At 39.1% G+C, this 18612-nt stretch overlaps 1 long non-coding RNA gene across 1 annotated transcript; it reads right to left on the bottom strand.

The window, feature by feature from the left end:
* Positions 1–933: 933 nt before the first annotated feature.
* LOC118412183 lies at positions 934–11313 on the bottom strand. The gene is made up of 3 exons (XR_004830736.1): positions 11202–11313; positions 2578–2700; positions 934–988 (listed from the first exon to the last, which is right to left on the bottom strand). It is a non-coding gene; the product is annotated as an uncharacterized LOC118412183 (long non-coding RNA).
* Between the last annotated feature and the right edge of the window lie 7299 nt (positions 11314–18612).

Below are 18612 nucleotides of genomic sequence, written 5' to 3' on the forward strand. Positions count from 1 at the left end.
AGTGGCACTATTGTATGCGTAGTAGACTGGTATCACTTGCCAAGCTGGCAACTACAGTCATTGCTTCAATATTTGTGGCACTTTTACAAGTATACAACAAGTTTAACTTCTGCAACTATAGTCGTGGCTACCTCCCTAATGTCACTTTTACAAGTTTGATTAGTAGGCTACAACACAACTTGTTTGCCTATTTGCCTATCTGATCATCCCCGACGAGGAAAAAATTGTTTTCTTTTTTATTGAAATCAGGCGAACTAATGAGCGTGCTGATGTCATCCATAGAAGTTACTCGCTGTGGTCATAGTCAAACCACTGATATGGTCGAAGGAAAGGAATCGCAATTAAATTTTAAACATAACAAACTCTAGGGGTAAAGAATGCTACAAAGCAATTGTTTTTACATAAATATTCTATTATATTCTATTTCATTATATTACATATACTGTGTTAGTCTTCCAATAGCTGCTAAGCTACTACAATACACATGAATACATTTTAAAGATAATCATAGATTTACAGACTGAACAATTTACACCATTTCTTTCCTTACTTTGCGTTGTAGGGTTATTGGTTGTTGGTATTGTGGTTTGTCCTAATGAAGAAAAAAACGCACGAAACAATTGACAATCAACTGGCATATGATAGAGTGATGACTGAAATGTAATGACACATATCAAATGATAACATAGACAAAATAATTCTTATATTCATGAGGTAAAGAGAAATGAATCCCAATTCAAGTTCACGAAAGTAAAATGAAGTTTAAACATAGACTCTTGGGTAAAGAATGCCCCTAGGGGCAATGACTTACCCATATATAAACACTGTTAGTTAGTCGTCTAATACTTGCTAAGGTACTGCAATACACATGAATAAGTGATATACAAAATTATAGTTTTACAGAGAGAACCATTTGCATTATTACGTTCCTTACCTTGCGTTGTAACGTGTTTGGTAGTTGGTATTGTGGTTGCCGACGTAGTTTGTCCTAATGAAGAAAAAAAACACGAAAAAGTGTGAATTTTTAACCTCAAATCTGGTATGTAGAAAAACGAAATCACAACTATCCAATGTGTTCCAAGAAGTACTAAAACTGTGTAAAGATTCAGCGTAGTGCGACCGAGCAATCAAAAGTTACATTCATATGTATAGAATATTACTTCAATACAAGCCTGGGCCGCCTTAAGCCAGCCGAGAGGTTTCCTATTTGACATATAAAATTGTCTTTATTCTTAGATAGGGTATATATCCAGTTGCTTGAGTAACTGTTTTTGGCATACAATAGCTTACCCATATTAATCGTCTAATAGCTGCTAAGCTACTGCAATACTAAACTAGAGTTCGAAGAACATATCTCTTCGCCAAATAATCATGCCTTTATTAAGACTTTAACGTCTTATCATGTATTACTAAATAGTACCTACCCCAATAGCAAATGACTGCATGAACGTGTGTTCCTCACAAACCCACAAATGCCCCCCCCCCCAAAAAAGCCCCACATAACCTTCTCGGCGAACTGATGACAAGGAAATGATGTATAAAGTTGTGATACTTTCCAGCGCAACTTTCATAGTGTTTTGTTAAAATCAGACTCTACCAGACTCCAGCCTGGCCGAATAGTATTGATTTTAGGGAGCCTTTGACTGTGACCAAAGATGACCTCGGGTAGCATCCCTGGTCAAACAGAATTTCATGCTTGTCAAGACCGGCTGTCTTGACCTACTTTTTTCTCTATTTTTAGACATCTATGGGCTGATTCAGGTTCTTTCGGTTGACTCCGTCACAAGTATATTTTAACCTATATAGAAGTTTCCCTAAGTAATTATATCAAATAGATAGTGATTTACATATATATAATTTGCATCTCATTATGTTCATTATCACCCAAAGTAACTACATACCAAAAACAAAGACTATCCAACAATCTCCTCTGGAGTTATCCTTCTTAAAAGTTACGAACTATAAGACCCACTGCAGTTCCAAACAAGCTGCTAGGGGGCCCAAAATCACACCATTTACTCCTAGTCCCAACAGCTATCCATCCCTAAAAAATTATGAACCTGGCACTTCTGGAAAATTTAGGCGCAAGCTTTGACGATCACTTGCAGTACCAAAACAAGTCGCCAGGAGGCCCATTATCATTCTTGACCTTCCTTTCTGTGTCCCCTACCTATCAACAAAATATCATTAGCATTCATCAAAAGCATCTTGAGTTATCTTGCATACAGACAAACGCACTTACATACAAAGCCAGCTACAGCACCATAGGTAAAAGCTAGCTAAACCATTCTCGCACATGACAATCCTTTACACAACCGCTACACACCTACCAAATATCGTAGAAATCGCCCAGCTGCTTTGTGACTTATGCTTTCCGAAACAAACCTCGAAAAAATACAAAGCTCGCTGCTGTACCGTAGGAAAACGCCAGGTAAACCATTTTCAAACTAGGCATGCATTTAGACAACCGCTACACACCTACAAAAAATCAAAAAGTTCCATTCACAATTTCTCGACTTATATGTTGTTGACCTACATACAGACAGGACCATTAATTTGCACCATTACTTTCCTTACTTTGCTTGCCGGTTGTTGAAATTGTGGCAGCATGAGTTGTGACGTGTTGGGTAGTTGGTATTGTGGTAAAATGCGTTGTTGAGTGGCTGGTAGTTAGTAATTTGTTTGCTGACGTAGTTTGCCCTAATACAGATAAGAAAAACACCTTAGAAATTTAACGCACTAAACAATTGACAATCAGCTGGAATATGAAAGAGTTATGACTGAAATGCAATGGCATATATTAAATGACATTTTGGATAAATATTGTTTATAGATAGGCATAATTCTTATATTAGCGAGGTAAAAAAATTATCCCAATTCAAGTTCAAACAAAGAAAAGTTTAATAATGAACTCTCGGTAAAGAATGTCACTAAGGGCAATAGCTTCCCTGTATCTAAATATGTTAGTCACATAATAGTTGCTCAGTTACTGCAATACAAATGAATAGATGATATACAAAATTTAGATTTACAGAGAGGGCGACATGTGCATTATTACGTTCCTTACTTTGCTTGCCGGTTGTTGGAATTGCGTTGTAATTATTGAGGTATTGCGTTGTATGATGCTTGGTTGTTGATATTGTTACCTCCGTAACATTTCACGGAGGTTATATTTACCTCCATGAAAAATGGAGGCATAGTTTTTGGTGTATCTGTCTGTCTGTCTGTCTGTCTGTGTGTCCGGATATTTGTGGTAGGCAGAACTTTAGAACCTCTGGATGGATTGTTCTGGTGTTTTTCATGTGGCTAGGAGTTGGTACTGCAGCAGAACGATTTTTGTATCTTTTGACCTGGACATGCAATGGTCTTGATTTTTTGGTGGTAGATACCAGTAGCTTGGGATGTAAGGAAGAAGCAATGTACGTTTGGCCCCCTAGCGGCTTACTCTTGGAACTTCCAGGGAAATTTTGTCAAAATCTTCCAAGGAAAAAACAATACACCATGTGCACTATTCCAAGACGTTATTCACAGTTGTATGAACATGCGATATTGAATAGCCCCATCTTGTCACGTGACGCCATTGTGATGTACTATATAGAATTTCATCTGTACAGCATTTTCATGAATTGCATGTGCATGTTAAGTATGTGCCGACTAAATAAGGCAATTGCAAACGTCCAAACTGTACTTCCAGTACGTCAACAAATTGTGTATACCTATATTGTTGAGTGAATGATCGATCATGACATGATGTTTTAGAATGCGATTTGCCAAATTACATGTATGATTGCCAATCAGACCCTGATAAGGCAAAACACGGGTCTTCCATCAGTAGCTAGTTTGATAAGCTTGGCCGAACAAAAAAGCAAACAAATGAATAAATAAACAGTTTCCTAATATTCAATTTGGTAAATAACCGTGGCCGTGGATCAGAAAATCTACCGAAGTAACAAACCCAGATGGGGGAGGGGGGCGTGATGAAGAGGAATACGACACAATCAAACATTCACCGTAGTGTACACAGAACTTTGTTAACCAAAGCAAGGGTCCATTTGTAAAATACTATAACCGTCTCATGTATTCAAGGCAAAGCCATTGAAAGTATCGTGGATTTACTTAGACTGGAGAATGCTTTTTCGAACCTGATACGGCGGAGCACCAATCAGTTTCAAAAGAGTTCTAAACCTCTAATCATTTCAATGTCGGTGCTACTACTAAGGATTAACTTAAATTGGAGGATTTTGTACCGAGGCACAACAAAGAGTGGGTCTCTTTCTAAGTAGTTTAGTTAAACGCAAACGTCGCACCCATTGAAGGCTAAGTTAGTTCATCTTATCTTGGGATCAGATCAATTCAATTTGAGGTTTTCTGAACAACAATACCTTTTACTCATTCACTTCAAAGTCAGTGCTACTATAGTACCTTCAATTGGAGAATGTTTTGCCTTTAACAATGCAATTGGTCTAATTCAGATCATTCAAACATTTGTAGCTAAGTCAAAGAAAGCCAGAACTGTTTGAAGATGAGTTTCTTCTGTCCAACCTGAGGTAGGTAGGTCGTGCAAACTTACCGCAGAATGTTAAATAATTGAGATGATATATTGTAAATTGAGAGTCTTTATCTAATTTTTCCCTGTGAGAGTACTATGTTTCGTTCTTGACATCTATTTAGTAACCGACGCATTCATGCGTATATATGACTGCGTATTAGTATATTAGTATTTGTGTACCAGTTTGTACCATGTTATTATATCCTTTACAGTAAGTTAATTATAGGTCACACCGCCATTCATCACTTGGCATGCCATAAGTACCGCCTTGGGCTAATCAGAGTTAGAAAGGGACATGTAAACGTGTCGCCTTCCCTTATGTACGTCACAGCAGTGTACACTGATGTGTGGCTGTGTGTGTGTGTGTGTGTGTGTGTGTGTGTGTGTGTGTGTGTGTGTGTGTGTGTGCGTGTGCGAGAGTGTTCTCGTTTTTTTTTTAACCCCCCCCCCCCCCCCACCATCCACCCACCCACCACTTCTCTCTCTGTCTCTCTCTCCCAGTTCTCTCTATGGGTGTGCGTGCACACTTTGTGTGTATGTGTATGTGGGTGGGGAGAGGGGTAAGGGGGAGGGGGGAGGGCTGTTGGGGTTACATATATGTGTACGTGTGTCTCTCTATCTCTCTCTGTCTACCCCCTCTCTCAGTGCTTACGGTGTGTATTTCTGTTATCTGTTACATGATTGTACACGCGTGTTGATTCATTTTTATACTTGCCATTTAAACAATGATTTCCACGCGTTAATGCAGAGATTATGATTGCTGGACATTTTTGGCTATAATCTTTCACTTCTTATGTTTGAAACCCAGCTTAGGGGCGGTTCCAGATAGTGTGAACGTGTTGTCTGGTCCAAAATTCACCGCACAAAATCTCGCTCTCCTTCAACCTAACCCCTCGCCCCCCTTCTCTCTGTATATTCTGTGTTTTGCTCAGTATTTATTTTCACTCCGCGTACCGTAGGTACGCTTCGAGTGAAAATATTGTTTTCGTACCGTTTCTTCTTTCTTTCTTTCTTTCTTTCTTTCTTTCTTTCTTTCTTTCTCCTGTCACGACCTTTAAAGTGATTCCTCTCCGTCGTTCTTGGACCGAATGACCTGAAATTTGGCACAAGTGTACTTTGGGCCAATACCCTCGGACGTTTTTTTCTGTTTTTTGATAGATACTTTTAAAATGATTTTATGGACATTTTTAGGTGATAATTTGACCAAACTTTATACTTGTGCCTCCCGTGACCAGGTATTAAGTCCTAGGGACCCGAAATTTGGTATGGTAGTGCATGAGATATTTGCTAAAAGGACCCCGTTATCATTTTGGCTAAAAATCACTTCAAAATGATTTATAAGCCAAGTTGGCGGGTTTTTTCATCTGCGTTTTCGTCTTCACCGCCTCTGAGCGTCTCACCATATATGGTAAATGACGTAATTACCTTCCCGCCACCTGTAGGACCAGGTGGCGGCCGTGCACGTGGTCACCCCTGCTTGCTCTAATAATTAATATTCATGAACAGACGTCGCAAACGTCGTCCGGCGAATGCGGGTGTTCGAATATCTGCTGTTATCAAATTCATGAACGACGAATAATGACACGGTGTGAGGGCATTGTTCTCAGCGCTATTGTCACCAAATCAAAGTTTTTTGATAGATACCTTTACAACTAGAAAGGCCGACATTTGCTTGGGTGCAAATACAGCATATTTCAGCCATACCCGTTCCCACGCAACATTGGACTGTTTCAAGTCACCCCTGCGCAAAAATGCAATATTTTAATGTAAGTTATCCCCAAAAGAGAACTACTATTGTGAATTGATTCCATGTCAAAACAGAGCTTGCCCAATATGCCCCGGGCCCATATGGAAGAATATAATCTTCCACAGGAGCGCCTATGCATAACTGATTGGTTTTTAGAATTGCGGCAGCTCCTATTTTTCCGAGAGTGAAAAAAAACGCATTTTCCATTCAGAAGATTTTCGTCATGAAATTACATGACGCCATTCAACAATTTCCACTTCGATATTAAACTAGGTCTAAGTACCGTCATAATCTCCTTGTGATGTGGGTACATTTATTATTGCAGTGAACTTTTTTTAAGCAAGTAGGGCATACGTTTTAATAATTGTCAGGTGCAGGTATTGTGTAGTAGGAGTGTTTTTTTTTTTCAAGCTGAAAACTTCAATCTTCTTCTTGTTCTGTATGAGCCATTACATAAACGGAGACGTCTCGAAATTTTACAAGAATTTTACCACTCTGTCGATTCACTTCTTTTCTGAAAGATCCCAGGACCAACAAGTTAATTTGATTTTGCTTTATCTATATATTTCATTTTCCTTCGAATTCTTTGTTAAGTATATGTCCCTGCTGCATACCACTGTTAAAAATATTGTTTTACTTTGTATGCAATCAGCCATCGGACGTAATCTTGTCTGAGTGTTATAATTTCCTGCCCGTAGCGTGCGAGACCTGGAGGATAGGTGTTTCTACTTTGTTCGGGGGTTTCTTTTCGGAGGTCAGTGGTGATACTCTGGTACTGAGAGTGTTTTATTGGGCTCAAACTCTGGCAGTTTAAAGTTACTTACAATTTGAATGTACAAAGTTTACGTCAAAAAAGAACAATAACAACACTAGAAGTACCTACAATTGTTCGGGAAAAAATACATGCATTCTCGCCACTGTCAAACTTACGTATCAAAACTAAACGCAAGCCGTCCAATTTTGCCTGTCCAAATCTGCCGAAAATGATTGATAGTGCCATGCGGAATGTTGGTAAATTCATTGACACTAACGTTCAATGCACGCGTACCGTCCGCTACCGCTCAAATGACCCTGTCTGAACTCCAAATCCTCGCAAACTACAATTTCAAACCGGGCACAGGGTACCATGTGGCCACTGTAAGGCTGTTTGTGTATATACGGGATTGCAAGGCCCCGCTTATGAATATTAACTAGCATTCGCCTTTCTCGTCGCTGATTGGCTGGCGTCCATAAAGTAATTATCTCTCGCTCTCCCCAGACCGCTGGCACCTGGCACCTGTGGGCTCTGGGGTCACTGGAGTTCACGGCAGGAAGCCGAAAGAAAACCAATTTCCCCTCAGAAAAGCGCTGAAATTAAGCATTTTAAAGTAGTTTATGCCCAAAATTTTACTTGGATCATTTTACCAACTATCTAATGCCTATCTACACCAAATTTAAGGTCATTCCATTGTAATTCAAGGGAACAGGGGGCCACAATATACCGTTTTGGTCAAAACATGACCTTTAAACTTCAATAAAATCATTTTAGAGGCAGATATAAAAAAAATGAGAAAAACACACCTCGGTATTGACCCACTCTACCCTTGTGCCAAATTTCAGGTCATTCGGTCACGGAACGACGGAGATGAATCGCTTTGAAGATTTGACAGGAGAAAGAAAGAAAGAAAGAAACATTACGAATACAATATATTTCACCATACCATATATGGTATGGCTGAAATATAATGATTTTATGGAATCCGATGTTTTTTGGTTATTTTCTGACCATACTGCACATTCCTGCCTCCCGTGCCCAGGTATTAAGTCCGGATGGCCTGAAATTTGGTATGATACTGTGTGAGATACTTATCAAAAGGACCCCGGTATTATTTTTGGCCAAAAGTCACTTCAAAATGATTTAAAAGCCAATTTGGCGGGGTATCTACGTATATTTTCACCGAGGTTCTCCGGATTTCGCGCGTGTCGCCATATATGGTCACGTTCCCCCCGTACATCCGTTGCACCATATATGGTCATTGACGTTCCCACGCGCGTGACGCAGCTTTGCATCGTGGCTAATTGAATTTAGGAGGGGAACCAATATGCGCCCGACACTTAGCGGAAGCGATGACCTGATTGGTCAGCTCGGATACAGCCAATGGGGAAGGGTCTTTCATCTACTTAGCGGCTGGGAGTACATACATGTAAATGTCGCCGGGAAGAAGTCCGTTGAAAGTACGTGAAAATTTGTACTGTTTATAAATTGGCAACAATACACAAACGCAGTAACAAATTTGGGTAGCTTGTCGTCGATATTGTGTAGTTTTTGTTTGATTTACCCACGTTTAGAGTGTCGGGTTAAGCGATACTAGGCGTGCAGAATGCCGCGGTGGGAGAAGAGCAGGCGCACGCATGGAATATTGTTGCGCTTTGCAGTGACTGAGACAGTACTGTTGTTTATTATCTGTGAAAAGTGTACAGTAGTTCTTTTCCATAGTATATAATATATAAATCTACAAGTACTAACGTTACACTATGTTGTGAATTGTGCATTTATGTTGGTTTTACAAGAATATATGTAATCAGGTGTGGCTTTTTTTCCTAATCAACAAACAAAAAGGATCTTCCTTTTACTCTGGGTGGCAGAACATGAAATTACACAAAGGAAATACTAATAATTGTATTCTACTGGAGGAAGATGAAACACCAACTGTTGTGCAGACCGGTGAGGTTGTGCCTTGATAGAAGGTGTCAATTTGACAGTGCTAAATTCAGTATTGGTCGGGTGCTCGAACTCGACTAATTCCACGAAGTCTGGCCTGTCAGAGAACACAATAGTCAACTGGCTACAAAGGTGGCACCAACAGACACAAAGGAGAGGATAGCAAAGTCAAGTGCAAGAAGTGTTCCCACATACATAATGAAACTGTGACAGAAACACCAGCTTGATGTATGAGCCCATAACACTGAGGAAGCCACACGGCGAAACATGTCTGTTGTGTGTCGGTTCGAATAAAGTTCCTAAACGGGGAACATGCGGCTCCAGCGTCTTTTCTGAAGATGTGGCGTAAGTGTGAACGGTTGGCTGAGGTCTCCTTCTCCACATATATCTACCAGCTTGATGTATGATTAGGTTATTTGAGACACCACACCATGGTATATGCTGTGTAATTTAATAATGTACTGTACTGTACTAAATACAGTTTATCAGAACAATTAAATAGTCATAAACTGATTAGTTTATGTGGAAAATAAATGGGACTTTAAGGTTATAACAGACGTATAATTACTGCAATTGCTGCATCCTTTTTTAGACAAAAAGCATACAAAACATTGAGATATATAAAACAGACGTCGTGCAAACATACAGTGGCTAATTAGCTTTGTTCATCAACATTATGTATTAGCTGATTACCTCTAAGTATAAAGATAGAATGTGATCCTTTTGTCTAAATACAATGTGCATTAACTTTATATGTATTTGTACTGATAATGTCATTGCAGGGCTGCCATATTGCATCATATCCAATTGGATTTTGTTTTAATGCGCTTCGCTAAAAACGGCTAATAAGCATATCTTGATAAAGAGTTAAAAGTGTAGTACAGTTTGTTTGGAGAGGTCTGCTTGTATGAAGATTAGTTATGCTTGTGACAACCTTGAATAAGTGCAGTAACTAAGCTGCCCTTGCTTTGTGTAAATAAGCAGGTAAGCCACGCTATTGTCTGCTGTGGATACGTAATACCAACGTTAAGGGTCGCATAACGTGTTGCATCTGTAGAAAAAAATACAACACAATTTCCGTTTGTGAAATAAAAACTTTTTTTCTTGAAGTAACACGGTGCCTTCTTTATTAATGTGTGAAACACTAGCATGTTGTGTGCGTGTTGTGTTCACGAAATAAAAGTTTGATTACCATACAGTACTACGTACTTATAGTATAGTAGCATCGTAGTTCCGGGTCATTCTCTCATGTTATTCATTTTTTTCAAATTCAATTTTGGAAGAGTCCATGTTTGCATAAAGAGGGAGAGCGGAGTGAAAATAGCTGAATTTGCTCCTAAGCAAATACCGGCCTTTCTAGTTTGTATCTTACATTTAGAAATGATTGACTCAGGATAAATATTAAACAGAGCTCCCTGTTGTCGCTACATACGACTATTTTTGTTTACGTAACAACATATAGCCTACAGTCACAGTTGTCCTCTGCCCTCTAACTCTAACGGCCTTTGCCACTTCTGTACTCTGACCTGACCGAGGGAACCACTTTTGTTCGTTTGCATATATCAACAATTCCATCTCTAAATGCTCCGACTAATCGGCACATGTGACTCTGACTGAAATACGGCGAATATGCCGATAACTAACATGCCCATATTTGTATATCTTGACTACTTGACCCCACCGCCTAGAATTCAGGTCGTCTCTGCCTTTGGGGCTACCTATGCCCTCATGATTGACAAGAAATTAACTGTTTGTAAAACATGCGTCATGGGGGAGTTGGGTGTGGCTTGGGAACTCAGGCCCAATCGTATCAGATATAAAAACAACAAAAGTAGTTTGCAACATACATAATGTTCGTATATAAAGCGTATAACCCTACCAGTAGCTGTAATACTCGAAGAACACGTTAAGAACACCGCTCACAACGTTCTGTGCCTGGTTTTAGGTTTATACCGAATAATTTGAGTTAAATTTCTATGCGGAAATAACAGCGGAAATACATTTATACGACACTTTTATCACCGATTTTAAAGAAGGACATACGAGCTACTACTTACACTTGTACCTTTACTATGGAAGACAAGTATACGCTTGTTTAGATGCTTAGTCGCATGTTATTGTAGAAAAACTTGTACCTAGCACCTAAAATACACATGATTATATACAAGCATGTTCAAGGCAAATAGATTATAGAAAATGTGTACCTTGGGCGTCAACCAGTCCGCAAATCCAGAAAAACGCCAGAACCCACAAGAAATACATGGTCAACAACACCCTTGTTGGTACTATCAGCCACGTTGATAAAATCCCAACTGTGTGGTGTGGTGTAGCTAATGTTAGGGTACTTCCTCGTCGGACCAGTTATGACACGACGTCCTAGAATCCGGCTTAACCGTACAGCCACACAACGATTACTCACTTCTGAAGACCACTGCTTATTGGATGTCCTTTTTATCATGCAAATGAAGCCAGATTGATACTATCAAACCTTAAGGTGCCAAGGACGGTCAAAACAAGTAGGTAGTACAATCGGTCTTTAGCCTTAGGGGGTGTTTAAATATATCTACAAGCGAGGTCGCATTAGACAAGCGATCCTTTTGTCGTGGGGAGTCTCTGTATAATCAGCGAAAAGGCGACGTACAACGAATTGTATGTGAATGCATAGTCGGTTCAAAGCCTGTTCATGTTTTCTGTTCATAAGCAATACCCGTTTCATCTATACGGCACATATAAGGACGCTTAAAATTTATGTCAAGATATCACATGTATTTAATTTACCTTAGCGAATACAGAAAGGTTATGGAAAGGTAAAACCATAGTTTTCGTGGTCTTAACGATACCACAAACTCTGCCGAAATACTTTCCCACCTTTAGAGTACATTTAAGTATTTCGGAAAGTAGGCTTAAATATTCGTTTTCATGCTGTGCAGAGAAACTGGAATCTGCACAATGGCTACCAGTTCTGTCCAGCTGTAGGGTTTATGCCAGGTCCTAGCTTGCCAACATGTACACAGCACTTTCACCTCTATTTGATTGTCTTGTTTCCATGCACATTTTTTTGCTACAATCGCTGGCCATACTAGGATAAAAACTTTACTCCCTCAGCACTATTCCCTGTGTGGGGTTTTGCTAAGTATTTTGTAGACGTAGATGTCGACTGAACTGAACGTCGAGCGGTGAAGTTTTGAATGACACATCCACAACTGTGATAAAATGCCATCAATATCGCTGTAATGTGCAAAAAAACTAAATTATTATATAGCCGGGTGACATTGACCAATCAGAATAATCCATTTTGATATTGGTGATGAAACTGTAACTCAATTCATTTACCGGTGTGTGTTTAACTCTTTAAACACTAGTGTTAAAACATCCGTCACCGTTTGAAAAGATTTGACATGCAAAGACTGCAAGAATACGAATATTTTCTGTGTAAATGTTGGTTTAAAATGAAATCTGCAATCTCCATATTTTTCAAAAGGACAAAGTAAAATTTTGATAGCATTTCTCAGAAATTCGACAATTGAATTTAAAGCTACACGTATAGTATCTAAGAAATTTGTATGTCTTATAAGGGTTAGTTTGGAGAGACGTTATGTATACAATGATGACGATAATTTCCCCAAAAAAACTCGGTGTATATGGTGTCATAGGACCTGGCCATTTGCTATTACCATCAAATAAATCCAGGCCTTAGGGCACCATATACATGGAGGAATAGGTGGGTCATTAACCCTTATCATCGAACAACACAGGGCATGGCGATGATGATGACGAGAGTGATTAGACCCTTAAAATAGTTCTTTTCGCTTCCAGAAATCCTCATCTAGATTGTTGAAAACATTTAAACTTAATCCATAACAGAAAATTCCCTCAAGTCAATGAAAGAACTTACTGTTCACTACCACGAAGGATTCATATCTAAATTGGCACCTTACGTGTAAGCTGCACTTGACAGGTTCTTGAAAGTATGGCACCTTTAAAATAACAATTGACAGAAAAATCCGATCATTACAGATTATCCCGTGAAAGAGCTAACAGCTGTACTCGACTTTCCTTCAAATTCTCCCTTACAAAGCTTAAACCCTGACACTTGTTAACGACTTTGTGTGTGTGGCTAATTGGCCAATTTTACTAGTGGTCCCGCCAGTAGGGAAGACATAATCAAAGTTACGACTGTTCGCAGGAAAGCATGTTGAACTAGAAAGGCGGACATTTTCTTGGGTGCAAATACAGCATATTTCAGCCATACCCATTCCCACGCAACATTGGACTGTCCTAAGTCACCCCTGTGCATAAAAATGGAACATTTTAACAGTAACTTATCCCCAAAAGGAAACTCTTCAACGGGAGCCCCTATGCATAACTAATTGGTTATTAGAATCGCGGCAGCTCCTATTTTTCCGAAAGTGAAAAAAAACACCGCACCTTCCATTCAGAAAATTTTTATCATGAAATTACATGAAGCCATTCAACAGTTCCCACTACAATAACTAAGTCTAAGTACCGTTATAAGCTCCTTGTGATGTGGGTACATTTATTGTTGCAGTGAACTTTTTTTTAATTCAAGTATGGAACACGTTTTGATAATTATCAAACAGGTGCAGGTACTGTGTAGTAGGAGACTTTGTTTTTTTCAAGCTGAAAACTTAAATTTTCTTCTTGTTTTGTATGAGCCATTACATAAACGGAGACGTCTCGAATTTTTAAGAGAATTTACCGCTCTTTTGCTTCATTTATTTTCTAAAAAAATTCAAGGACCAACAACTTAACTTGATGTGGCTTTATCTATATATTTCATTTCCTTCTTTGTTAAGTATATGCTCCTGTATACCATCATTTTAGAGGCAGATATGAAAAAAATACGGGGTATACCCGTACACCATTTACTAGGGTCTGACCTGTAATCTTGTACACTTCATTTCCCCGAAACCCGCCCTCGCCGTCCGATGCGCAGGTTGTGGAACGTCCGTACTTGTTGTAGGTGTTGAGCCCATCAGCAGACCCAGCACACCAGCCGCCATGCTGTACAGCAAACATGGGGAAACCACGAGAAAGTGCTACCTGGTAACACTATCCTATGGCGTTGTCTCGTGACTGGTAGTGTCCGTCCAGGAATGGATCTGTCCCTTCGAGTGTTGGAATAACGCGGTCAGATGTGTCCCTCCAGCAACCCAGGCTGATGTACTCACGGCTTTCACTTCCTGTGTGAGGAAGGGTGTATTTCAGTAATGGCAAAATGGATTTTTCTACTCTTTTTCTTTCAAGAGGTAGGTGTATTGGTGGTCTTGGTCCAAATACCGTATCCATGTCTATCAATATGAATTTAAGGTAGTATATAAGAGTGGCTGAGGAGTTTTGGGGGGTGTTTTTGGTCTATTAACAGATAATTTATGCAAATTGGTATGGCGTGACAATGACGTCATCGACCACTTTAAGGCCACGCCCATTTTAGAACAAAAAGCTTATAAAGCTTAAATTCTGGCTTGTAATTTGACTGTTATTATTGATGATTTTTCAAAAATAGTGATTTGAAAAGATCTGCGCGTGAATTTTTTCATGTCTTGTCATGCTGATTTTTTATTAATTTTTTTCTTGAAATTTTAATTACCCCTTATGCTACCATCATGAGGGAGCACTAAATAGCATCCTTTTGCGGCGGGAGCGCATCAATTTCTTCCTTACAGGGTAAATTTTAATATAAAACTTATCTTACCCGTTTTCGACCTACAGTTTTTTTATAATAATGCAGTAAAAATCAAGTTGTGGCGGTAGTAGTGACGTAATCCACTTTAACAGGTCGTGAAAAGACAAAAGTGATGTTTTTGAGGTCAACTTTGCATTCGGCATGTGCCAAAACCCCTGTATACTATTTTTTTTCTTCTATCTTCAAGGATAGGGAAAATATGGTAATTTTGAATATTTAATTAGTGAAATCTGATTTTATTACCCCTGGAACGCAATTATTCAGGGTTATTCATCATTTCTGAACTAGATATATAAAAATCATGACCATTTTTCAAATCAACATATTATAAAACCCCTGTACACCAAGTTTTTTTTCTTGTATCTTGTATGAATGTGGAGATATTGTAATCTCGCAAATTTAATCAGCTGATCAAGAGAATTATGAATAATTGTCAGGCCTTTAAATGGTCATAACTCTCTAACGGTATGTCCGATTTTGTTGAAATAAAAACCATTCTATTTTTTTTTACTGAGACCTATCCAATAATATCGAGTTTGAAAAGTTATGATGAGTTTGAAATTTTTGCGTTATTTGAGACAGCTGCTTTGACCTTGAATTTTGGTAGACAAAAAGCAACATTTGATAGGAAAGTATGTTAGATTATGAAAATAGAACTACATAAAAAAATAACATTGATGGTTATTTTTTGGAAAATATTATTTTGAAATTTAATACACTTCTTATGGCCACTTTGTTTGGACTGTATCGCTGATCGCCGGCCGTCGCTGATTACTGACCCCATAGACGACCCAGCACAAAAAGAAATGGCCAGCAAAAGTGTATTATGAGCCGAAAAGGGCCCAGAGAGCCTGGTATGGAGGCTACCAGAGACATATACAATTCCAAACTATTATTTATTTGGATTCTCCACACTGGAGGGTATGGCGGAACAGGTGTCAAAAGCGGACATATACAAATCCCCCTCCCCCGTACGTCGACAATGGGATGCCCACAGAGGTATGCCCACCCTAGCCCGGGACCTCAATCCCTGCTACTTTGATGGTGATGGGGTTATATGGACGTTAAAATAATGATGATGATGATGATGATGATGATGATGATGATGATGACGACGACGATGATGATGATGATAATGATGATGATGATGATGATGATATACTCTTCTATGACGTCGACATTAATAATGGAGATTTGAAATACGCCTACTGCTGCAACTGACTTCATAGATGTTACTTTATTTTATTTGGCCAGTAAGAACTTTTGATCATTTTCATCATCACAAGGTTTCGTAGTGCTGTCGTCAATTCCGAGTACATCATTGTTCTCCATTGAATGGAGTTTAGATACCTGAAATGAAATGTAAGATAAGCTGGAACAAATGTTATAGGATCAACATATCAACAGGAGGCTGAACTTCAGTTGAATCAGATCCTGTGTTTTGTTGCACAGGTACCAAGATTTTTCCAGAAGGAATAAAACATATGTAAAGCAATGTCCGTTGACGAGAGAACATGTAAATACTGTTCAGGGAATGCAGTGGAAGATGAACTACATTTCATTTGTCAATGCTCACATTACAGTTCCAAAAGAAACAAACTTTTCCTTAAAATCAGCAAAACATTTCCAAGCTTTTATCACCTTAGGCCATGTTGATTTGATTATATGGATGACATCCGCGCTCGCACCAATTTTCGGCCGTTTCCAAAAAAAAAAAAACGTTTTCGACCACACAATAAATTGTGCAAAGCAGCTGTAAAATGAAATATTCCGTAGATTGAAAAAAAGTATCAGAAAATAGATAACTAATGCCATAGAATGCCAAAATAAATCTAAAGTCAAAGAATAAGATGTGAAAGGACAAAGAAAAAAATCTATTGTTGGTAGTGGGAGGTACCATTACAGAAAATTCAGATCCAGAGTCCAGGTCCGGTGTGACAGCGATCTCGCCCCCCCAGCGATCTCGCCCCCCCGGGGGGCGAGATCACTAGCGTTTTCGCCCCCCTTTAGCGTTTTCGCCCCCCCCCCCCCAGAACATTACTAATATTCCTCGGAGGGGTCTTAAGAGCAGCTGGTTACTACATATTAGGTGCGCTACCTGGTACTATACTGCACCTGGGAGTTGGTGTGTTACCTGGTACCTATATGGTACCTTATTACCTTAAGATGTCATACCTTGTTCGGTGCAAACACTACATTGAAAGGACATTTTTTTTGCAGCTGACATGGCAGAGGTTGCACAGAAAACAATGCTATTGTGAACGTATAAATCAACACCGTCTATGGCACGGAATACGTCAGCTATATGTTTTCAATTTGTCACAGTATTTTCTTTCTTGTGCAGAAAACATTTCCAAAGCACTAAGAAAAACACAATTGAATAATAGTTTCTCATTATAAACACTATCTACGCACAAGTTCATATACCTGTTGTATATGTATACCAGTCTTAAGAAACACGGGTAAAACACCAGTTCCTAAATACTAGAAAAACAGTCATATTGGAGGTGAAGATATCCATAGGGTAGGTGCATATAACGTACCAGTTTCTAAATACTAGAAAAAACAGTCATATTGAAGGTGAAGATACCCCTTGGCCAGGTGCATACACCAAAATGTGCATTATTCTAATGAATACCTTATTTGCATAATCAATAAAGACATGACATAGTTCTTTTGCGGTCAATTCATAGTAGAGGCTTCATATTGGAGATATATAGGTTGCTTGAGGACAGGTGAATACAATGAAATATATCTCATGTCGAGACTCAGGTACATGCAATAAAGGGAATACAAGGGACCCAACCCTCCTTGTCTGAAACAAGTTCAACTATCTTATTGCCATGTACTTACGTTAATATTAATACTATGGATGGAGTTATGTATCAAACTCGTGTACTTATATCATTCTGAAACTGCATTGTGTGATTTATACCAATCAACTTCTAAAATATCATGTAAACCCGTTTTTTTTGGGGGGGGGGCGAAATCGCTAAAGGGGGGCGAGGTAGGGGGGCGAGATCACTAACCGGGGAGGGCGAGATCGCTAGTGATTTCGCCCCGGGGGGGCGAGATCGCTAGTGATTTCGCCCCCGGGGGGGCGAGATCACGGGGGGGCGAGAACGCTGTCACACCGGACCTGAACCTGGACACTTGAGAACTGGCAATACTCAAAACAATGGTAATTGGTCAATTTTGCTACAAAGGAATCTGTTTGGTGGATTAGTGGACTCCCACTGGCATCTTAAAATCCAATCTCCATGTAATACGGCTAACGGTCTACCTTTGACAGTAGAAACTTGGTACAATTGACTATAAACTCTACTTGACTTCGCTCTTGTTGTCTTCTTGGCCCCCAGTAAGACCCCAAATGCCTGCCAACATAGTGTGTCCATTTTATAATTGGCGAAACCTGTTTCTCCAATTTTTTTTTTCTGGTCTGTTTTTTCGGATTGGTCCAAGAACTTGAAGAAGAAAAAAATGTTTTGCACCCGTATGATGTACTGGTCCCTACACCTAACTGTTGGTATACCATACTATGTGTGTTTAGTACTATGTTAAACCTTCCTGGCCACTTTGATTTCGTACTGATGGCAACTTTTTTTTTTCCAAACTTTTTTTATTCACTCGCTCGCATCGGTTTTGGAGTTCCCAGAGGATGTCATCCATATAATCAAATCAACATGGCCTAACCGACCAACAAAAATCAATCTTCTTGCTTAACTCGTCCAGTCCCTTGATATATGAACATTTTGGAAAATTCATCTCCTACTGTAAGTCAAACTCATCAAATAGCTTGTTACAAATAGATTAAGATTTAAATAAGCATAGTATTACAAGCTTAAAGAGACAGTTATGGAAATAAGCACACAATTCATATGCAAGATATATTTTAACATAAATTGGCT

The sequence above is a fragment of the Branchiostoma floridae genome, chromosome 3 (genome assembly GCF_000003815.2).
Source record: "Branchiostoma floridae strain S238N-H82 chromosome 3, Bfl_VNyyK, whole genome shotgun sequence".
In the NCBI taxonomy this organism is placed as follows: Eukaryota; Metazoa; Chordata; class Leptocardii; order Amphioxiformes; family Branchiostomatidae; genus Branchiostoma; species Branchiostoma floridae.